The sequence below is a fragment of the Rhipicephalus microplus genome, chromosome 2 (genome assembly GCF_043290135.1).
Source record: "Rhipicephalus microplus isolate Deutch F79 chromosome 2, USDA_Rmic, whole genome shotgun sequence".
Taxonomy (NCBI): Eukaryota; Metazoa; Arthropoda; class Arachnida; order Ixodida; family Ixodidae; genus Rhipicephalus; species Rhipicephalus microplus.
This window is the reverse complement of record NC_134701.1, coordinates 81,656,241-81,680,952: the sequence shown is the minus strand read 5'-3', so window position 1 is coordinate 81,680,952 and position 24,712 is coordinate 81,656,241. Positions and strand designations below refer to the sequence as shown.

Genomic DNA, 24,712 nt, shown 5'->3' with positions numbered 1-24,712 from the left:
TGCAACGGCCCAGTCTAGGTGGTCACAGGAAACGTACGTGGAGAGCATATCAGTTAAAGTCGGGTTGAATCGTTCGGTAATCCCATTAGTTTGTAGATGGTAGGCCGTCATAAATTTATGTTTGGTTTCACAAGAGCGAAGCAGGTCGTCAATAACTCGGGAGAGAAATTATCGTCCACGATCTGTGAGGAGTTGTCATGCAGCACTATGATGGAGGTTGACATCGTACAGAAGGAAATCGGCAATATATGTGGCACAGCTGGTTGTCGAAGCCCACGTGATGGCGTACCGGGTTGTATGATCCGCATCGACAGCTATCCATTTGTTTCCGGAGGTAGACTGAGGAAAAGGGCCTAGGAGGTCAATACCAACACGAAAGAGGGGGTCAATAGGAAGATCAAGTGGCTGTAGGAGTCCGGCAGAACTCATAGGGCGTTTATTCCGACGTTGGCACTGGTCGCATGCGATGACGTAGCGGCGGACGGAGCGATAAAGCCTCGGCCAGTAAACTCGACGATGAACGCGGTCGTAAGTCCGAGAGAGACCAAGGTGACCGACGGTGGGTTCGTCATGAAGCTGGGCGATAACACTCGAACGTAGGTGGGAAGGCACCACAAAAAGCAGTTTGCGCTCATTTGGGTTGACAATGTAGCGGTACAAGGTGTCCTGTTTAAGCACAAACAGTCGAGAACGCGGATGGGGCGTCGGAGAGTTCAGCTTCTCAATATGGTCACGCAAGATGGGATATCGGCAGAGTTCATCACGCATGTTGCTTAAAGCAGAGAGAGAGAAACCACACATGGCGGCGCTTCAACTAAAGTTTCAGGGGGGTCCACTGGATGGCGGGACAAGCAGTCAGAGTCATGATGTAAACGGCCAGATTTGTAAGACACTGAGTAGTCATATTGTTGGAGCCGTAGTGCCCAGCGACCGAGACGCCCAGTGGGATCCTTTAACGACCAGAGCCAGCAGAGGGTGTGGTGATCAGTTGTGACGGTGAAATGGCAACCATGTAAGTAGGGTCGAAATTTGCCAACCGCCCAAACTAGAGCAAGACACTCCTGTTCGGTGATCGAGTAGTTCCGCTCAGCCTCAGAGAGCAGACGGCTAGCATATGCGATAACGCGGGCGAAGCTGCTTTGATGCTGGACCAAAACAGCACCGATTCCGTGGCCGCTGGCATGAGTGCGGATTTCTGTTGGGGCACACAAGTCAAAATGAGCCAAAATAGGTGGTATTGTGCACAACGCGATGAAATTCGAAAACGCCGAAGTCTGCGCAGCATCCCAAGAGAATGAAACATCCTTCTTCAGCAAGCCCGTAAGAGCTCGGACCACGCCCGCAAAATGGTTTACAAAACGTCGGAAGTAAGAACATAGTTCTAAAAAGCTGCGGCCTTCCTTAGTGCTGGTCGGGGCGGGGAAGTTTTGCACAGCTCCAAATTTATCAGGATCAGTGGGTATACAAGAGGAGTCCACAAGATGGCCCAACATGGCTATTTGCTAACGTCCAAAGTGGCACTTCGATGAGTTTAGTTGCAGCCCTGCGTTACGAAAAACAGAAATAATGGAAGAAATGCGGTCGAGGTGTGTTTCAAAGGTCGGGGAAAACACAATGACGTCGTCAAGGTAACATAGGCAATTTGACCACTTGAACCCGCGCAAGAGAGTGCCCATCATTCGTTCAAAGGTGGCTGGGGCATTGCGTAATCCGAACGGCATGACCTTAAACTGGTAAAGACCATCAGGGGTCAGAAAAAACAGTCTTTTTGCGGTCCATGTCGTCGACAGCAATTTGCCAGTACCCAGAGTGAAGGTCGATGAAGGGAAAATACTTAGTGCCATGAAGGCAATCCAGGGCGTCGTCAATGCGCGGTAGCGGGTAGACAGTCTACTTTAGTGATTCGGTTCAGATGTCGGTAGTCGACACAGAGTCGCCAACTGTTTTCCTTTTTCTTCACAAGAACAACATCGGAAGCCCATAGACTAGAAGATGGCTCAACTATGTCTTCGGCGCGCATCTTGCTTCTTTTTGAATGATCTGACGCTCCGCAGGAGAAACGCGGTACGGCCGTCGATGTACCGGAGATGCATCGCCGGTGTTAATGCAGTGCTTCACAATGCTGGTTTGACCTAGCGGACGGTAACAGAAGTCGAATACGTCCAAGTACGATTTCAGAACGTGACGGAGCACGTCAGCTTGATGTGCCAAAAGGTCCACCGTGATCATTTTTTCCACATTAGAAGATGGACTCTCTGTCGAAGAACAGACTTGCATGCCGTTTGGGCGACGCACATCCTTGGGGTACAAAGCTGAGATGACGCAATCCTGAGAGAATGTCAACGTGGTGAGGGCTATTTCACAGGAAAGCACTTGCGGACACAGAGCAAAGTTCAGCAAAGGGATGCAAGCACGGTTTTCGCGAAACATAATAACAGTGTGCGAAAAAGTAACACTGTGAGTCAGAAGGACGGATGTAATGGGCGTGAGCACGTAGTCTCCATCAAGTACAGGTGGCGATGCTGTTACGGCAATGCAGATAACTGTTTACGGCGACATACGGACAATTTCAGCCGAGCAGAGATGAACTTGGGGCGGCCTGGGCGTATCAGTCGTACAGTGCAGGTCTAGTTGCACCGTGCTAGCTGAACAGTCAACGAGGGCCGAATGGGCGGACAAAAAGTCTAGACCGAATATAACATCATTGGTGCAGTTGGGGTGGCAGAGGAGACCACGAGAATCCACGTCGCGGTGAAGGCGAGTGCCTGTACTGGGCATTGGTCGTGGCGGTCATGTTGTAATGAGTCGAGTCAGCACGGCAGGGTGGCTCTTAACCAGAAGGGCGGGCTCATGTGTCGAAGTTCGTGAAGTTTGGGTTTGTGCTTGAGGGCGAGATCCACGTGCTTCGGCAATGACGCGAAATTTGTCCCACTCGTTCGCACCGGAAGCAAATTGGCCTGTCGTCAGGCGTCCTCCATGCGTTTGTATCTCGGTTGCGTGGAGCAGGACGCTGGTATTGCTGACGGGTGTTTAAGGTAGGCGCATTGACATCGAGTCGGTGCACAGAACAGATCGTCTGAAGGCCCACGTTTCCCAATTCTTGGCGCACAACGCTCTGCATGAGAGATATGGTGGACTGAGGATCATTCGGCATCAAGACCCTCAAGGGTGCTGGTGACATCGCTTCGATTCCGCGTCGAACGACCTTCGTAATGTCAGCAGAGGGTAGATTGGGCTGGGTCTCAAAACGGAGGTCCTCGCAAGTTGACGTTGCAGCGGTGTTAGGAAGACCGGTGAAGTGGTGGGCAGTGTGACGGCTTTTAGCCTCTTGGAAGCGTCGGCACTCTTCAATGACGTCTTGAACTGTCGAACAGCGTTTCAATACAAGGAGGCTAAAGGCATCATCGGCGATGCCCGTGAGTACGTGCGCCACCTTGTCGGCTTCGGTCATGGTGGTATCAACCTTACAGCAGAGGGTTAAGACATCTTGAATATAGGCCAAGTAAGACTCCGTGGATGTCTGGACACGGTTACCAATTTCTTTCTTAGCGGCGTGCTTGGACACGGCAGATTGGTCGAACAACTCGCGCAACTTCGTCTTACAGACGCCCCAGCTGGTGAGCTCTTCCGCGTTGTTATTGAACCACACCTTGACCGTAGCTTTCAAGTGGGTTTGCCAGCATTATGGTTGGGTCGCACCTGTGGTTTTCGCTCACGAGCTCGTAGAGTTGAAGCCACTCATGGACGTCTCTGCCGTCACTGCCCTAAAAGTTGCCAAAATCGCGGTGTGGAGTGGTCACAGTGATAACAGGTGAGGTGGGCGCCGTTGATGCGCGAGGCATGGCTGTTAGCGCAGCGTCACTGTCGGTAGACATGTGAGAACCGGCAACTTAGCGTCCACTGCGAAGCTCCGTCGTGCCTTACAACCCAGCACCTCCACCAAAATGTTGCGGGAGGGCACACAGAGAAACGAGGTGACAGTTGTGATATATTTGCACGACACCAAGCCAAAGCGAAGATGGCAAGTGAGAGCGTGCCCCACACCCCAGAATCACGTCGTCTTTCTCGCTGTCTGTTTCGCTTCTTTGGCCTGATGAAGTCCTCTGACAATATTGCTAAACCTCTTCCTGCATCTCCTATTACCGTACCTTACCCGAGCGTTGCCCCATATAATGTCGCAGTGACATACGTACGCCCGACAAGCCTCAGCCTTAAAGTCCTTCCCCTCTGAAAACTTCTATATACAGAAAGATTAATCATATATCCCTACATTCATCTGTGTTGTGTGTTGCTGAAGCTTCCACGATTTCCTTTTATTTCCAAAGGATGGATTCAAAGGAACTATCAGTGCCTGCATATGAGTCCATTTCTCGTGGATATTTGCTCGTCGTACACAGGGACTGTCACAAGAAGATCTATACTGGCTGTGTTCCGATTCTTAGATAGCACGCAGACAGTCTACGCAGACTGCTTAGAAGAAAGAACCGAGCCCATCCTGTCTGAAAATCAGGACACGTCTTGACGGGTTTTACGCGACGAGGCACCACCTCGCGTCGGGAAGAGAAAGCCGAAAAAAAGAAACGTAACAGTTATATTTCCTGACGTATTTTGCATTTAATCGGGAAAAAATATACGTTACTCACATCGAGCTGCTGGAGAAGCATCTGCTTGTGTGCAGACGACCATTCTGGCGAGATCCGATCTATCTGGGTGATTCGCTGAGCCACCATCTTGTTTAGAAGCAAAGTAGCCTGCATCGTATTTGTCTACGAAGTGGTCTTCTCAGAGCTGTCTGCTTTGTCGGCTACGTGAGAATTGTAATCGGACTTGAGATGGCCCCCGTCCGCATGGCTGTTTATTTAGACGTCTACGGTGAGTACTGGAACACACCCACTGTCTTCGAAATAGAACCTTGTACATCTTCGCTCTGCTGAAGCGATGTACATTATAGTAAAGGGCTGGTGTTGCTAGAAATACTTGCAAACAGCGAGTGGTGACTCCACCAATAAATTCCCGCACCAAACACTGTGACGTCATCAAGTTTTGAAAGCATTTATGCGGCCCACACTCTTCCAATTTGAGGCGCTCGTTAAACTTGAACTGCATTCGAACAAATTCATGTCTCTTCATGACCGAATCACTGAACCTTAAGTGTGCGCTTTAAAAAATAGTAGCAACCTTGTAACCACGCGCATGGAGTTGGTAACAGGAGCTATTACTAACTATATTTGGCAATAATTTACTATCTTTTTTACCTTTTTACTCTGTATCTTTGCAAACATTTACAGGTTGCAGTGGTTCTTTTGCTCACTGTTATAACTTTTTGCAATGCACCTGTTTACGAGGTGGTATAACGCTGAGTAGACGCAAAATAGTCTTTTGTATTAATTTGATTAAACGTCCTACGCTTTGTTACCTCAAGCACCAAACAAAATTGTTCACTGCCTAAACAAATAAACAAATTTCATATAGTTACTGTAAAGCATAGACGCTTACCAGCACCAGGTGGGTTCCCCAAACGTAGGACAATACCTAAAAGCACTTACGCACAACGCCAGCACCGCCTATATTCTGTCAGTGCCTGGACAAATGAAAAGTTCTTTACCATTAGTCGTGTTCGCGCAATTAAAGGCGCATTCACCTTTGATTTGTTACTTTTACATTCACAACATCTCGTTTCAGCGGAGTTTAAATAATTATTTAAAACCGGACTCTTTTAACGTGATCACCACGTTTTTTATTAAGGGCTTCGTCGAGTAGTGGCTTTCGACGTCGTCCTATCGGCATTCAAATTACTCATTTTGTGTATTTATGGGCCAGCCAAAGCAGCCAATTCTAATTACCTTTTCTGTGACCTAGATGTGTATTTTCTTGACAGTAGGCATGTGATACTCAATGGTGATTTTAACTGAGTATTAGATACACGATTTCGCGTGCAGGGCCAGGGATGTGGTCGACCTGACCGGACCGCACGTGACCTGCGTCGCCTTGTACAGCACTTCTAGTTAATTGATGCGTACCGTCTAAACATGGATCACAGCCTGCCTGGACTTGGTGACGTGGCTTATCTTCTTGCAGGTTGGATCACTTCCACGTGCCAAGTGCGCTAGCTTCTTATGTGTCGCGATGTGATGTGTTACCGTTACCATCATCCCCTGTCTATGTCTCCGATCATCGACCAGTATTTTTTGAGGCGTGCTTTCCTTCTAAATGCGAAGCATTTCTTATGCCTAGTTCACACTGAAACATCCGCTTTCTACAGCGACCGAAGTTCCCCTGCCACCCAAACGCAGCGTCATTCGCACTGGACGCGCGCCGCGCCGCCGAATATACCATCTACCACGGGGCGAATACGGGATGGATGCGCTGTCACCCGGTTGTTGTCGCGGCTCGCAAACGCTACTACGCTATCCGGTGGTGTATACTTCGACGATTCTCGTACGCAAGAAGCAAGAAAAGACAGTACTGCTTACTTTGCTGGCAAGTGACTGTCTTGTAATGCACGAAGAGCAGAAAAACCACCGACGCAGGCGGCGTTGGTGGGTTCGTTTTGCTCTGCAAGACCACAACAAGCTCGGTCATGCCATAAGCAAGCTCGGTCACCTCTTTCACGAAATACGGAGGCAAGGTAGGCACAGAGTAGGTTAAACTCCTGTTGGTTTCAACATTCAGTTACATGCACTGCGGCATAACAAGTGAGTAGGGTTTGGCTGCCATTTTTCAAAATTCCTTGACTAGCGCTCCTATCGGTCCGCGGTCACCAATTCGGCAGCTGACGCCGCAAAAATCGGTCTGTGAGCGATCGGCGCGGAGAGGGCCCTTTCGGCAGATCTCGCCGCCGCCGAACCGGATTCGGAGCACTTTCGGCAGCCGGAATGCCCAGTGTGAAGGCGGCCTTAGCGAGCTTCGGTGACATTGAGTCTATCTATCTATCTATCTATCTATCTATCTATCTATCTATCTATCTATCTAAGTGATAGGCAGTGAAACTGCGAATGCTATGGTGCGATAGAATTAAGAAGGCCGTCTCACAAAAAATACGGCGCTGCTGTCGGTCGCGTTGTCCTTAAGAAAAAATATAGATGGCAAAAATTAAATCTTAGCTCGAGCTAGAATCAAACCGAAGCGTTCTGCGTGTGATTGGAATGTATCGTACCAAACAAAGCCTTTTCATGCTCGACGTCGGTACGTGTGAAGTGATCGCGGGGGAATTGCCCTTTCTATTCTTTTTTTAATATTCACCGTTGGCCTTGGGATCATGCGCATTTTGCGTAGCTGAAGACAATGCCTTGCACTACATTTTCTCGCATTTATTATTAGGTTCATTTACGTATACGGTTTTCTTACCTGTGTAGCGAAGCCTCCGAACTATGAAATGGGTCGAACTCTTGCGTACCTTCTAGTGGGGCTACCCAACAAGGACGCCGCTCGCGCTGAGAGCCCGTGCTTTGCTGTGACTGTCGCCATTGCATATTCTCGCTCGTTGCCGGCTAATAAACGCCTTAACAATTTGGTGGAGAGTGCTGCGATCCCTGTCTATGCCTTTGGAGCTACGATCACGTACCCTGCCATCTACTATGTACCAAGACGCTTCTCAGCAAACGCCTCCTCCAATGCCACCCCCTTGTCCCGGTGTCCCCAGAATCCGCGATCCACCCATCTTCACTGGCGCTGATGGCACTGACGTGGAGGACTGGCTCGCCATTTACGACCGCGTGAGCGTCCCCAACAAATGGGACGAGGACGGCAAGCTGACAAACTTGGTGTTTTACCTTGCCGGTGTCGCCAGTTTGTGGTACAACAACCACGCGTCCGATTTTGCCACCTGGTCCGATTTCAAGACCGCAATTGTCAACGTCTTCTATCGTCTTCTATCTATCGAGCCGCGTACGACTTTTAGCTCTCCTGGCTGTTTGAATAATGGTATCGATACCAAACTTGGTACGGCATAACAAGACTGTATGAAGAGCATATATGACTTGTCATAACATGAAAATCATGACATGTATGTCATTTTGTGTCATGATTTACATTCGATGGTCTTGGTGCACTTGCGGCGATTTCGTTCTCATTACATGGTATGGCATGATTGAATGACGAACGCAAGTGACAAACCCTAATGTGAAAATAATGACATGCATGTCATGTAACAACATGACTACATGCCACACTCATGATGTGCTGGTGGCCATTTCACTAGCTTCCCTTATACCAAATTCTGTATAACGGGACGTGAATGAATGACGAAGGTATGATACTGGTGCAAACATGATAAAGATAAGATGCGTGTCATGTAACAACATGACTATATGCTACGCTCATGATGCGCTCCCGACCGTTTCGCTAGCTTCACATGTACCAAACTCGGTATTGCGTGACGCGAACGGACGACATAGGTAAATGACACATACAAACATGATAATCACGACATGCGTGTCATGTAACAACATGACTACAAGCCACATTCATGATGCGCTCGCGGCCGTTTCGCTAGCTTCACATTTGCCAAATTTGGTATTACGTGACGTCAATGAATGACGAAGGTATGTGACTGTTGAAAACATAATAATCATGAAATGCTTGTCATGTGAAAACATGGCTACATGCCACACTCAAGGCGTCAATACACTTCGACGTGACACGGTGCACGTGCGTGCTGGCGTTCGTTTTGTCGCGTCACGCCGGCGTCGCCACGCCAGTCGCCTGTCCTGCCATGTGCTCGCAGGCGCGCGCCACGCTGCGTTGCTTTGAGGCATGCGCGTTTCAGTGCGTCCGGCGTCCCTCCATCAGGAAAAGAGGCAGACACAGTGCTGTCTGGGCAACGTAGTGGGTGCGAAATGCAGTATGTCGCATTTCGTGCTGGTTGGCGTCGGGCTGCGCCGACGGACGCCGGTCGCGCCTTGCGTCAGACTGGAGTTCTCCCGTTTTGCTAACGTGTAGTGTCGCTGTGCCCTGCGTGCGCGCGCGTCAACGTTACGTTTTAGTATATTTGGCCCTTAATATTGCACTCGCAGCCGTTTCGCTAGCTCCGCATACACTAAATGTGGTGTTACGTGACGTCAATGGATTACGAAGGTTTATGACTGGTGCAAACAAGATAATCATGATACGCGTGTCATGTAAGAACGTGACAATATACCCCGCTCATGGCATGCTCGCGGCCGTTTTCCTAGCTCCACATATAGTATAATTGGTATCACGTGACGTGAATGGATGATGAAGGTAAAAGACACATGCAAACATGATAATTATGACACGGAAGTCATGTATGACACCATTTACCTCCACCTCGTAACGTTGTGCTGATTTTAAAGTGGCATATTATCATTTCGCATTTGTGCTTCGCATATCATCGATTCCAACTGTACGTGGTATCTGTCAATTTTTTTCTTTGTCAATGAGGCCATGGCGTCTTGACATTCGCGTTCTACATGACACGCGTTCACGGTCAAGCTTATCGAGTGTTCTGTGCATCTCTCTTATCATATAAGGTCCGGAATCTTGAGACGCGCTCAAGGTGCTGTGGCATCTACACTGCTCCGTTGAAGGGCGTGCTTTGGAACGGCGTCTATGGCACCCGGCAATGCAGTTTACGAGACCTGATGATAGCGCCAGAAAATACAGCCTAGCGAGTAGGCGCTGCAAAACCGAGTCTCAATGCGTAGCCTAGGGAGTAGACGCAGCAAAGCCATACTTGCTCGTGCATTTTATTTTATTTTCTATTTGTTAGCAGGGGGGTGACGACTGATTATGTAAGCGCCCAGGAAGCCTTCTTTGAAAACACAAGGGCATTGTCACTTCAGCTACTCAATGAGTTCAGCGATAATTTCATTTTCCTGGCATCCCTGGCGGTCGGTACCAATAATGCTGAGGCGGCCCAAATAGCTTTGTCGCGCCCTTTGGTCCACTGCCTATCGGAAGAACTAACAGACACTGCCACAAAGCTGCGCATTGTTATTCGGGTTGATCTACTGACTCCTCTGATGTGCGCATGGAAGCGAGGGCGGCACGAAGGCTTTCAGCGCCTTGTTGCCGCATCATCGTCGTCGGTGGTTGCTTGGCACTGCAGACGTAATCCATGTTCCCACCCAGAAATTCTGCACTATGCGAGAAGCTCGCTTCTCAGAGAGTCTAGTACGTTGATTATCCAAGCCGCAAGAGTCCTTCCTGTTGCGTCACCACCTGCACGTGACCTATCGCTCTTCCGAAGTTATTTCGAAAACGTGGCTCGTATACGATTATGCCAAAGCCTTATAGTATAGCCGAGACATTCACGTCGCTTAGTGGTATGCCTCAGGTTCCACCAGAGGCAGCCGCACAACTTTGTGCAAGTCCATCAGCTGGCGAGGTGAAGGAGGCATTGTCTTCTATGAAACGTGGTTCAGCTACCGGGCCGGACGGGCTACCTGTTGAGTTTTATTTACCCTTTTGGGATGACATTGATGCCTCTGTTATTTGTTGCTACTTCGAGAACTTCAACTTCCCGGATATCTTTTGCGATGGTCGTATTGTGCTAATACCTAAACATGATTCATCATCAGTTCGCTGAGAGGAGTGGAGATCAATTACGCTTCTAAACGTCGATAACAAAATATTTGCAGCAATTGTCATTCGGCACTTGAGAAGCCTTGTGCTTTCTTTAGTAGGACATCATGAGGCGTTCTTGATCCCTGAAAAAGGAATTCATAGTTTCTCCTTTATTACGCGTGACATCATTGCGTACGTGATATCGCGATCTACACAAAAATTTTTACACCCAGAAGTGTGTAAATGAGCTTGTCCCGTGGACGACACTCTAAGGATGTTAATTCAGCACCTTCCAAAAAGGGTGCTTTTCCATGCACCCTTAAATAGGGTGTACATGTAATAAAACTGTAGGGTGTTACAAAAACACCCTTAAGGAACGGTGCCTTCGATGTCCTTCACTTTTTTAGCACCCTCTGAGGAGGGTGCGAGAAGGGTGCACAAGGGTGTTGAGTGCCCATGGCAGGGGTGCCAGTATTCTTTTAGACTGCACTAATAGATATCAGCATGCACTGATTACACACTGCTTGAAGAAAGTGGTCCTGATTATCAATGGTGCGCCACCTGTCGAGCTCCTTTCATTGCGTGTGGGCAAAAATATGAACACGAACAATCGTGTATGAACTTGTGCTGGATCTATATTGCCACGTTCCATTTCCCAAGTTTTTGTTATCGTCCCAAAACCCCACACGATTCTCAGCGCAAACCGCGCCTGCAGTTTTCGAGAGGGTTCCGGACTGTAGCAGATCATTTCGATAAGATCACGCCCACTGTGCGAACGGTACAGATTGTTCTGGAACCTACGCCACCGCCAGCGATAACGCTAGAACATTCGACGGCAAGAGTATAAACGCCGACGCGCTTCGCCGCTTGTCAGTAGTTGATCGAAGGCCGACGCTCCGTTCGCCGCTAACAGTCCGAGACTGCTATCTGTGCGAGACTGCTGCTGTAATTGGACTTTCCGTTTACCGGGCACAGGTTCGCCCAAATAAACAGTTAAATCCCAACACGAAGTCTCCTGTTTTCGGCCACGTCACGACCCCGTGACAATATATACTTCACAGTATATGCATAATATGCGTTACAGAAAACGAAGCCTTGCTGCCCTTGCATATTGCATCTATTTATAGGCAAATAAAACTTATAAACTTTTCTTCTGCCACACAACTTTTTCACCAGCTGTGTAACATGTTCACGTATACGTACACTACACATGCAACACCTCAAATGTTTATTATATTTTTTCAGTTTCTCTCTTTGGAACATAAAATTACACTGGTTTCAGTTTAGTATATTGCTTCAAGTACATAGAAACTAGAAATGAAATACACGCTAATATATCCCTATAATTCTTTCAAGTATGTACAATCCCAGTGGTTTCCAGTTTAATACTTCTTCATGTACACAATCGGTTATTAGGAATGAAATACAGGCAAATATATACTTATAATTCTTTCAAATATATACAATCACCATGATTTCAATGTATATGCCTTCATGTACACAATCGTTCCCAAGAAGTGATGCACACAAAAATATATACGGATAGTGTTTTCAAATGTATACAACCACAGTGGTTTAAGCTTTGTATTCCTGGATGTATAACAATTGGTTATGAGAAATAGTGTACATGCAAACATATACGGGTTTTCGCACATATAACTTTAGCGAATACATAAAAAACTAATACAATGATCAGAAACAGAATAAGCTAAACACTAACACAAAACTGAGTCAGGACACACAAAAAACAAAAGAGGTAATGCATAATTATGGCTAATGACATAGATGGCTCACTTTATGCCAAATGTCCCAGCCATTTTGACAACCATCTGAAATGTATTAGAAAAACTCGTGCTGCCTTGAAAATAGTGAACTTCTGGAATATTTAGGAGAGGGGAAAATATTTGGTCACGTGGCTGCCTTCTGAACTTCCTGGAATGCCGTCTAGGTCTTGTATGTGAAAATTTTTATTTTAAAAGCACTGCTACTTCTTTCTATACGAAACTCGGTCTACGTGTCACGTAACAAGAGCTTAATTTGGGCGAGTTGGTTCATCGTGCTTGTGTGCTAGTCACAGCGCGACAACTTCAGGAAGAGACAGAAAGGACAGGAAAAAGCACCGACTGTCAACTGAATTTAATGAATGTGCTGCGAGCGCTTTTATACGAAGTACAAGAACCGTGTTCATGCGCGACGACACGTGTGAGCACTACAAAATAATCTTAACTGTGAAAAGAATACTCCCTTTCGGAAAGGATAAGGGAACGTGTAGTGATGCACTGATCATTGGTTTACCTGATAAAAATACTTCTACAAACGTTAAATTGGCATTAAGTAAACCTATTCTCGTGACGAATGGTGCAAGATTGACTATTCCTGTTGCTGTTTAGTACACACACTTTTGAAAGCTTGCAAGGGGTGGAAAACAACACGTTAATATCATATCTGCAGGCTATTTTTTTTAATTGTGAGACACGTGATGTGGTATAACATGCAAAGGTTTTGGTCATTGTTCTTTGTTTGTCCTGTCTTCTTTAACTTTACTTTCTGCAGGAGGGTTTCGCAAACGGGTGTGATGATTCTGTTGGAATATCCAGCATGTTTTAGTCTTTTAATTCGGTTTTTAAGCCTGGCCTCACCCTTGTGCTAACATGACTTCTGAAGGGTGGCCTCAATACATGAGGTATCAATTCCTCTTTCTACTAATTTTGAATGCCCACTATCAAAAGCCAGAACATTCTTAGCACTCCTGGGCTGATAGCACCAGCCAATACCCCAACAGCATCATCACACTTTTTGCGAAACCCTCCTGCAGAAAGTAAAGTTAAAGGAAACAGGACCAAAAGAAAAAGAGAATGACCAATGACCTTTGCATGTTACACGGTACTACGTACATAAGGTGTCTCACAATTTTCGGAAAAGAGCCAGCAGATATGAGATTGTTGTTTTCCACCCTTTGCAAGCTTTCAAAAGTGCATGTACTTACAGCAACAGGAATAGTCAATCTTGCACCGTTCGTCACTACAATAGGTTTACTGAATGCCAATCTAATGTGTATGAGATACCGCTAACATGTGGAAAGGTAAACATAGGACAAACTGGGCAACGCTTCAATGATCAAGCAAGACAGCATGCTTTAAATGTTAAAAAGGGCTATAGCAGTCTCTTGGCCGGACACCGTAAAGAATGTAAGTAAGTGTAGTGTAAGTGTAGTCCTAGGTTTCATAAAACAAGGTTTTTGAAGAAAAAGCAAGCAGAAGAAATGAGAGATTTTAGAACTCTTTATCAGGAAAACCAAGGATCAATGCGTCAGTACACCTTCACTTATCTTTTCCGCAAAAGAGTATTCTGTTCTCGGTTAAAATTATTTTGTCATGGTCACACATGTGTTGTTGCAGATAAGCCCTGTTTTCGTGCTCAGTATAAAAACGCTTGTAGCACCTTCAATAAAATTCAGTTGACAGCGCTCTTTCTTGTCCTTTTTGCGATAAAATTTTTATTATAGAAAGAATTTCATTTTCTTACAATTTAGGTATAATGATGAGTTTTCATTGTATCACAACATGGAGCAAATTGCATCTCAATACGGACAAAAATCACGATTTTGTGAAATTCGTGACATTTTCTGGTATATTTCAGCAGCTTGAGAGGTCTAAAGATATTTTTTCCTCAAAGTATACCTTCTGTGGAGTAAGTATTCACTGCTCAGATATTCATACAAAGTGCAATGTTGCAATAAAAAATGCAAACATAACACATTTTGGCTTTATTCTTGGAAGCAAATGTGGCAAAAACATTTCACTAATATTATTGAGCTTCAAATATCTTACAGAAGCATATTTACTTAACAGGTAGACCGAATTTGCTTTAGAAAACTAAGCGGTAGTTTTCAAACGAAATTTTCCACAAACAGCACACAGGCGGCCTTATGCTAAGAAGTTATAAGCCAGCCACATGAACAAAACTTTTTTCTCGCTGAAATATTTTAGCAGTTCACTGTTTTCAACTCAGTAAGTCAGCACATTTTTTTTTGCAAATACATTTTAGGTGGTTGCCAAAGTGGCTGGGACATTTGGCATGTAATGGTCCAGCTATATTTAAGCGAAATAACTTACACAAATAAGAATATTTGTTAATCTACCATGACCGCACTAGAAAAGTTCTTCAGGCATTGTGACACTAAAATTTTCAGCGTAGTACTGCCTGAACAACTTCTTTGATAAACTCCAAACTCATGCCGAGAAAAAGCCGCTCAATCACGGTGGTTGTTACTGCCCCGCCGCGGTGGTCTAGTGGCTAAGGTACTCGGCTGCTGACCCGTAGGGCGCGGGTTCGAATCCCGGCTGCGGCGGCTGCATTTCCGATGGAGGCGGAAATGTTGTAGGCCCGTGTGCTCAGATTTGGGTGCACGTTAAAGAACCCCAGGTGGTCGAAATTTCCGGAGCCCTCCACTACGGCGTCTCTCATAATCATATAGTGGTTTTGGGACGTTAAACCCCACATATCAATCAACGGTGGTTGTTAAAGACCTTGCGGCCGTAGACAATGTTGAAAATAAAAAAAAATCAACTCATCAGTGCTGTCACCCTTTCTTCGTCATTACTGACACGGAAGGTTTTTCGGTCATCCTCGTGAAGGTTCAGGAACTAGGCTTGCTCTAGGCTGGGGCCGGGGTAGACTACGCAGGACGACAGCGGCACCCTCTCATCCTGTAATAAGAGCAAATATGACTTCTCATAAAAGGATGTTCGTGCTGTTCTGGCAGCACCATATATGAAGAATGTGTAGTGTGTATCCTTTGAAATGGCGTGTAATTGACATTACACTGAACTCGAAGCATACAACCTACACAATCCAATAATTTCGTATGATAAAGATAAGAGTTTTCCAGCATACAGCAAATTCCCGAATTGAGGTGAATTGTAAGACTACAGCTCAAAAATGGCACTTACAAAATTCTGAACTCACCTAAAAATAAAATTCCTTCTAGAGTAGTGAGCCAGTGGGAAAAACAATTCTTAAAGTACAACGTTCAGAACATGTAGCATTAATCAAAACGCACAAGAAACTTATCTCTTCATATACAAACAGTGAAGGCATCTCTGCTTTCTCTTCTACGTGAGAACAAATGATCTTGGGCGTGGCACTAGCGAAGAAGTCTGCAAAAAAAAGTAAAAGATTTACTGACTTTAATCACGCCTTTGACAATCTGAGGAACTGTGACAATTCAGCAATCAGTGCAATTCTGACTGCCTCTATAAGGGCATAAAAAATGATCAATTTTCTCGTTCTTTTTACCCTCGCAAGAAGCTTCGTCAATGGCATCCAATCCAAATTTGACGCTGTGCTTCCTATTTGCCTGCTTCCTAGACGTAGGGCTCCGAACATGTATTTTGTGCACCTAATCTAGCACAGAAATTCGTCATCTATAATTCAATCATCTTACTTCATTGTAATTTGATAAAAGATATGATAGCTCGTCCAGTTTTTAAAGAGTTGCGGGCCTGCAATAGGCCCTGCCTAGCACGTATGAAAGTATTTCTTTTTTAAAAAATTTCTTCAAAGCTTGCTTTCAGAAAAAGCGTCTGGCATATTTCGACAGCCAAGCCCATCCTCTGAAGGCAATCAGAGGCACGCTATTAGCGATTATTGACCAGGGGTTTTACAAACGTAACCCGTGCCTAAATACTCCGTTAAACACAATGAAGCAAGTAGGAGCGCTCGAACGACACCAACGCGCGCGGACGCCGTCTACGTTGCAGCAGCCATGGCTTGTGCTAGAGCTACCGCACATAGCTGCCACAGTCACGTATACTCTCTCGATTCTGTTATAACGCCGAACGTTATCGCAGATGAAAGCAAAGCACGAAAAGAGCAAACAGAAACGAGGGAAAACAACGCACGGCGATGGCCACAACAACGCGCCTTTGGAAGTCTATTATATCTTTCCCTGTTGCTGGTGACACGTGTCCTAAATATTTTAAAACACCGACGCGCACGTGCTGGGAGCATCGCGGCATATCAGCACCTCAAACTATACCGTCTTCAAGCAAAAAAAAGCCATTTCGTACAGTGCGCCTCTGTACATAAAGTTTTCTTTTTCTTTCTTTTTTTACGCTTACACCTACACAAGCACGCTGCACATTTGAGTATTGATAGAAATTTTATTACGATGTGGCCTAAAGCGCATGTTGAAATAATATTAATCACTTTGAGCAGTGTATAGACATTGTGCAATCAGCAACGAATCGCTCCCTTGTTAAGTGATCACATCACTCACTGTATGAGTGACGCAGGCACTTACACAACATCGCGCATAGCAGTGTCAACTCGTTAAGTCACACGTTCAATCGGGCATCTGCAACAGGCCCGCGAACGCATGCTGTTGTAAATGGCTGGCAGCCTACTTCGGCAGAGCTCCTGCAGGCGCCAAGCTAGCGCTGTATGATTACTACCTACGAAAACAGTACACTCACCGTTAACAGGCCCAGGTTGTCCGTGTCCGCCGCTCCATGAATATTCCTTAATCCAAGCGTCACTTCGAACACGGTGTCATGCGTTACCACCATTGAAGATGCGCCTATTCGCTAGAGCACAGCGACCAAGACCCCACACCAACGCAACGCATTTGAAAGACGGATGAGACAGAGAGAGCAACGTTGAGAGAGAGAAGGAGGAGGCACTGGCGGCGGCGCCGCAGCTGTCGACGCAGGTGTTCGGTGACGCAACTATTCGCTTATCTACACCGCCCTTGGGGAAGCAACGCTGGCCGGGGTGAGCGGGGGGGGGAGCGGGAAACCCGTCAAGACGGCGCCGAAAGGCAAACACTATGGCGCATACGGCGTACGGCGGTTCGACGTGGAAGGCGATCGAATTGCGCTTCGAGAATGACTCCTTGTAGTTGGCAACTCTCCTTCCAGCCAGCCACACAGCGACGCAGGTTATTTACCAGCCTCAAGTTCTTTGAGTATTTTGACGGAATTCGATTGCAGTGGGCGAAAAATAGGGAAGCAAAACTTGCGGAAAACAAAGTGCACCATGGAAGGGCCAGAAACCATAATTATTTCGTCCTCGGTGGCATTAGCGGGAGATCATCGCTACACCTTTTCCAGAGAGCTTTCTTTTCGCATCGTCTGTGTCTGGCAATTCTGCGTATGGTGCCGCAAACACTGAATGCGTAGTTGAAGCTGGAACAAATTATACCACAGTCGCAGATGTTTAGAAGGCTTGTCACGCACCACGAAACGTGCCGAGGTTGTTATAACAAACTTTTTGCTGACCACATGATCAGCACATAATTCCATATGGTTGCCCAATGAGCTAGCTAAGCGCATGTAGCAAAGGCAGGGCACGTTCTTGTTAAACGTTGTTAGTATAAACGATGGTTGTGCATAAGTGCAGTGACAGCTTTCCGTGCGAATTGGTCATAACCCACGTTTTCGAACGTAGAAGCGCCTCAGCGGACCTAATCAGCTACCACAGCAAGTTCGTAAGCAATTATGAAGTACGAAAATGTGCAGCTGTTTTCCATGTACTGAATAGTCCGTGTACAGTGTGTTATCCACCACCATTCCTTAAGCCACCTCCCATATAGACTCCCAGTCTGAACAGGTGTGGGACCTTAAACACTAAGAAGCAGTGCCCCCCCCCCGCACACACACACGAAATTCGAGGGTGCACGGCCTGATGCACACGCATACTTATTCACATGCGCACACACGCTTAACACAAGCACGGACTCGCACATACACGCGCACGCACACATGCACGGGTGTACACAAAATCGCGCTTACACGCGAATAAATGCGCAGGCTCACGCACACACACCCATACCCGGGCGAACATTACGTTCCTGTATATAATCCATAGCAAACACGTAGCTTATAACCAACGCTAAGTTGAGCTTTCGTAACGTGGATTGCCGTTATTTGCCATTATATATGAAACGCGATTTGCTTCTGCTGGCATTCTGCTGTATTCGGAGAGCACCTTCATACATTCTAAGTCTAGGCCGTCATTTAATGCAAGGTCCACATATTCGTGCAGTAGCTACGCTGCTCGGCCGCGAACCCGAAGATCGCGGGTCCGATGCGGGCCGTGGCAGTCGAATTAAGATGGAGGCGAAAAGGTAGAAGCCTGTGCACTGTGCGATATCAGCGCCCATTAAAGAACACCAAATGGTCGAAATCTCTAGAGCTTTCCACTACGACAACCCTCATAATCATATCTAGGTTTTTGAGACGTAAAATTCCAAATATTATAATTATGTGTTCTTCTAATTCTGCATATTCCATCTGATGAATCGTCACCTACACCCTTCTCAGGCACAAAAGCACCCTTAGAACCTATTTTAGGGTGCTATCGAGGCAAGCCCCCCAACAAAGGGGTGCTTTTTTTTCAATCGGCCATTTATGGGTCTTAGAGGGTGTTGCAAAGGGTGCTTTCTCGTAAAAGCACTCTTTTTACACCCTTTTGGGTGTAAAAATTTTTACTGTGCCATGGGCTCTTGGTTTCACTCGATCAAGAAAAGGCATTCTATTGCCTAGAGCACAGCTACATATTCAGTGTAATGGCGGCATTTTTGGCTTCTCGCAAAGCTTCATTGTGCTTCTCAGAAAAGCATACAGGAATACACATAGCACGTTATTTCTGGATGCCTATGACAATTCCACATTCCCTGTTACTCGCGCAGTTCGCCAAGGGTGTCCTCTATCTCCGGTCCTTTTTGTGCGTAGTCTCGAGCCATTCCTACGCTCACTATTTAACAATCCCTACATCCGAAGCCTTCCACTACTGGAAAGTGGTACGGTGAAAGTGAAAGCTTTCACCAATGACATCACATTGTACATGAAGAACAAGAACAGTCTATCCCGCAGCCTACGAATTTTTGCCGAGTATGAAACTGTTTTTGGCGCAGCGTTGAATTTGTCGAAATGTCGAAATTTGTTCATTGGTTCACCAGCCACATGTCTAAGTCCATTCTTACGTATTGAAAAAAAGCAACTCTATTCGCATTTTGCTGTGGTGGGTTTCAGTACTCGAAGATGTAAAACGTCACGTCCGGGAAGTGCAAGACTATAACTTACCACTATTGGAGAGAAGGTATCTGGCAAAGACTGTATTTTGCAGTCGAGCATGGTGCATTTTTCATGTTGTACAGCCACCGTTGCAAATAACTGGGTCACTACAATCCCTTCTAAGCTCATTTTTCTAGTCGGGTAGGACGGAGCTAGTTTGCCATGCTGCGCTTGCGCAACCACGCGACAGTGGGAGATTCGCGCTCCCATTCGTGACTGTTTGCTGCCGGCTACTTGCTCTGGGATTCCTACTTCGCTTGTTACATGGGGAACAGTGTCCAGCGCGTGATCTTGCCTAATACAGGCACGAAGATGCGCTATTTGTTACCGGTTCTACGACTTAATGCCTCGCCAAAAGTTGATAACGTACCTGTTTTTTGCTCCACAGCTGTAGCATTTTCTCGCGATGCAAAGCAGGTTTGTTCGGATGTTGACATAATGGAAAGCCACGTTGTAAATATAATGGCGGTCTTGCTGCTACCTCTGGTTCCACCAGCTCTATCAGAACGTTCTAGGCATGTCTCGTGGTGTGCTATAACGGTGCCTTTTCTGCCTGGCCATCTCCGTGACTTCATGTGGCGGCTGGGATAGAGAGTGCTCCCAACACGAGACAGACTGGAAACGTGATGGTGCCACCTTGCTAGGATTGCCCGTACAAGGAATCAAACCAGCATGTGCTACAGCAATGCGTAATTTCAAGGGTATTTCGGAGAGTCGTAAACGCTCGTTTCCGAGGACAAGCAGTAAATCGTTTTCTCACGTGTGGTCATTGCTCGTGTAGTCGGTTATCTCGCTTTCTGATTGTTTGTGGTGTAACAGATGTGAGGCTGTTGCAGCTTGTCATTGTCGTCGTGCTTTGTTTGCGATTTTGCAACAATTATACACTGAACTCTTGTCTTTCTTTTGGAGGAATTGTTCATCATTGGGGAAAACGAATTTCTATGGCAGTGGTCCTGTCGTTTTCTGTCATTGGTTGATAGACGTGTGCGGCTTGTCTTTCATCTGGCCTGGTTCTCGTAGCCAGGTCACCAGGTTTCAGTTGTCGCATGCATATAACATATTTTTACTCTTTTTCTTTATGTGTATGGCCGTATCCGAAGGTGTTGCTGTACCAGAGAGTTCCATGCCATTAGATTGTAATTATGTAAATAGCCTTCACTGTAACATCTGATGTACATAGATACTTTCATGCCCATGAAGTTATGTACATGATGTGTATATATCGGCCTGTAAGTTGTGTATATTGCAACTTGCATGAATTATGGTAAGTTTGCGTTGTCCGTAGTACCACGTGTTTCGGACATTCCGAGGACTCGGGCATTTTATGATAATTTTTCCGGTACATAGTGCTCACTCGTTGTGTGTGCGTTCATTACTGTCCTTGTTGTACAGACACCATGTCCAATTGTCTTTTACGTACTACGTCGAAACAAACTTTTTCTAAACACAAAGTTCATGAGTTATGTTCGGGGCAAGCGAAGGATGGCCAGTAGGTAGACGGCACCAGAAGAAAAGGGTAGATAATGAAAAGTGGCTGTGCAGACGAAGTACTAAGCCTTTCGCCTCTGCACGCGCCTTTGTGTGAAACCCCACGAGTTTTTGTTCACCGCACCTGTGCTGGTGAGTCACCCGCATGGCAGAGCAGGACGCTGCTGGTGAAATTGAGCATGAAAATGAGACCATCGTTAAAGAGAAGCCGGAGCACCAGCCAGGTCCCACGGGATCGCGAGCAGTTTCTTTGACGGGACAAGTCGCCGCTGCTGAGACGTAAGATGATATGTTCGCAAAAGATCAACGAGAGGACAGCTGATCGCATTTGCTATGGGAGCAGGCGCGTGAAGGAACACGTGGAATGTTGAGGGGGGCTTAATGTTCCGCCGGAAACTATTGAATGGGAGACAGGGTAACCAACTTGTATTACCTGAAGCACGCCGCGAAGAGGTGCTGGCACTCATGAAACACCTTTTGGTGGGCTTTCTTCAGGAAAGAAAACAAGAGCGCGTTCGTAGTGCATTCTTTTCGTAGACAATAGTGTCGGGCATCAAAAAACATTCTCAGTCTTCCCATACATGTCATAAGTTTGCGAGTAGAAAGCTGGCCGATCGAGTGCCAATCGCTCCCGTCACACGACCGCAAACACCCTTTCAAGCAGTGTATTTTGACTGTGTCGGTCTTATAGAACCTGCATCATCGCGTGGCCATTCGTACGCTTTGTGCGTGATTGACTTATGCGCGGGTAGCCTGAGGTCATCCCGCTTCACGCTTTGACCGCGAACGCAACTCGTCAGGCATTGTTGGATATCTTCTCACGGTGCGGGGTCCCAGAACACATATGCAGTGATCAGGGAACTAACTTTACAGCAGCGTTAACTAGAGAGCTGACAGAAAGACTATAAGTGGAGGTACACTTTTCAACACCTACTGAGTAACGGCCCAGTAGAGAGGTGGAACGGAGCATTCAAGGCGACGTTGAAACATGTCACACACGATCATGCGCGAGATTGGGACCGTTATACATACCATATGTTCTGTGGGCGTATCGTGAGATCCTTCTTAGGGGTGTAACCGTTCAAGTTAATGTACGGTCGTTTGGCCCAGTGACCAATAAACATGTTGAAGTAAAGCTGGATGGCAGATTGGCAATCTCCAATATGTCTAAATAAATCTGTGGCTGCATATTTCACGGAGCTACGTGCTCGAATGGCAGAAGCAGCTCGTGCAGTTGGCGGCGTCGCAGAAAGAATACAGCAGATGTATACTCAGCAGTACAACCTTCGGGCCAGGCCACCGTGAGCCAGGCCTAAAGAGATTGACGTGGGGGAACAAGTACTGGTTCTTGAGACAGGACACGTAGGGAAGATGCCACCTAAATTGAATGGACCGGCAGAGGTAGTGCAGCAGGTTCCAATTCCAATAAGCGCGGCCCCCTGCAGCGTGTTACCGCTAACAGTGGCCGACAGAAACTGCACAAACTGCAAGTGATTCTTGTCATCGACCTTAATTAAGTCAGTTGGTTCTGCATGTCAATGTGGATATGCTTTTTTGTATACGCGGAGAGGAAATTGACAGCGCACACCTGTCTTTTCACTGTGCGTGTCTTCAAAGCGCACCAAAATCGTCGATATGCAGGAGAAGAGTCGCCCGATCCGCCCATAGTGAAGTTGTACAATTCAGCTTTCGCTGGAACTGAAAACCTGCCTCCCGTAGAACCACGAACTTATTTATGTTTTCGTCTATAGGCACACAACCTCAGGGTAAAACGCTTATTTCTGCGCCTGTGTAGGTGTTCTCTGCCTGTGTCTCACCAGGTGCTTTTTATAGAGATCAGCGGTGGTCGGAATCTATGAAGCTTAGAAACTTGGGTAAGTTGGTAGGACATGACTGAATTTACGAACAGCGCAACTTAAAAGTAATTACAGGGTAACTACTTTTAAGTTGCGCAGTTCATAAGTTCAGATGGAAATCTCATGCGATCCGAAGTGTTTCTGTGACTGAGAAATTATAAAATGTACTGATGACGTCAACTGCGGCTGGCTCGCGCAAACTATTATGGCTTACTGACGAGTAAACTATTCATGATTCAAACTTTCTGCAGCCTCTGTTCACAGCAAAAGATAAATGAAATGAAATGTGGTGTTGTTCATTAGTGGCAGGAATACGTACAGGCTATCAGTCATTTGCTCGCACAAATGAGAAGTCACTCGCTGGCGGAACTTAAAAAAAATCGAATGCAACGACAACAAATCGTGGGCACCACAACGTACAACACGCGGCGATTCATGTTGAGCGCGGCTACTTGAGGTCCATTCGATTCACCTGCACCAATCAGAACCGGTTCATGACTGTGCACACCAAGTTCAAAAATTGTGCTGCGCGAGGTCAGCGGCCAAGGCACAGTGCGACACCAGAAACGAATGACTATACGTGCCGACAAGGTGCAGGCCTTATTTCTGTTTGCCTAATTTACACCATTCAACTCACACTGACCCATGGCAAACCACACATGCGGACAGTTTATGAGGCGCAAACATCCTGGCAAAACACAGCACGTTAGTAGAGGCAGGTACGGCGCCTTCACCTAAGCGCTGCATCATCTGCTCAGCTGACCACGCGGCTGAGCCAAGCCGGCGCCGTCAGCGTAAAAGGTGCAGCAAAATTGTGAACCAGTGCTGCACTTTTTCAGCACCTTTTGAAACGAATGGTAGGGTTCGCAGGTCGTCAATGCTGCACCACTGAAAAGAATGGCAAGGTGCAGCACCTCGTAAACTGGTTCATGTGGTGCAGGCGAATCGAACAGACCTATTGTGACCCACGTTGTTTCGAACAGTACACATCAATGTTGTCACTCCAGTACCTTTGTAATGGATTTTCAGTGATAGCTTTCACATTCTGCTACCCATTTCCGGTGTCAGTACACACATATCTGCCACGGGCGGAAGACGACAGCGACCGACGTGTTCCCAGTAACTGGGGGCTTTCGACTATTTTAACGTCTGAGTATCTCCTCTATGCCATTACTCGGCGCTGAGCTTTACATTGCCTTTAGTGAAGTAGGCAGAACAAACTTGCGCGTTCTTAGTGGGAACCCAGTTTTTTTGTTTTTTTTTGCGTGATCGCTGCAATGCAAGCGCTCCTTCTCGTCATCGGTCGGATAAAAGAACGTTTTCACTAGCATATAAAGTTAGTTCACGCTTCCAAACTGCATCCTGGCTTAACACAGCTGTGTTCAAGTTGCGAGTACTTCATGGGAATAGCTTTATCCGCACAGAACATCGAAACAAAAGCAGCCGCGGCCAGCCACGAAGTGTTGTAACGAAAGCTGAAACCACGCAAAAACAAGCTCAACCGGATGTCTGCAGGGGTGTTTTCTGCTGAACGCACGATGTTGCTAGAGACCGGCAGGCGCTGGCAAAACTGTCAATACAAATTCAAAGCAAGCAGCAAGCTTCCGCTAAACAGATGGGTTGCCAGACCAGAAAAAGGCCACCCACTAGCAAGACGGTGGCGCCCACGAAAAAAGCGTCTACAACGGAGGTCTAAAGATTAACCCGTAAACGTGCCGGCTCGCACAAGCAAAGGTTAAGTACTTGGGAAACGTAGTTGGTTCA

The 24,712-nt window shown here is 46.6% G+C and overlaps 1 protein-coding gene across 1 annotated transcript in view; it reads left to right on the top strand.

Annotated features, from left to right (window-relative positions):
• The window catches only part of LOC142796302 (glutamate receptor-like), a 184,008-nt gene that overhangs the window by 81,403 nt on the left and 77,893 nt on the right, over window positions 1-24,712 (top strand). The gene's annotated exons all lie outside the window — the stretch shown is intronic.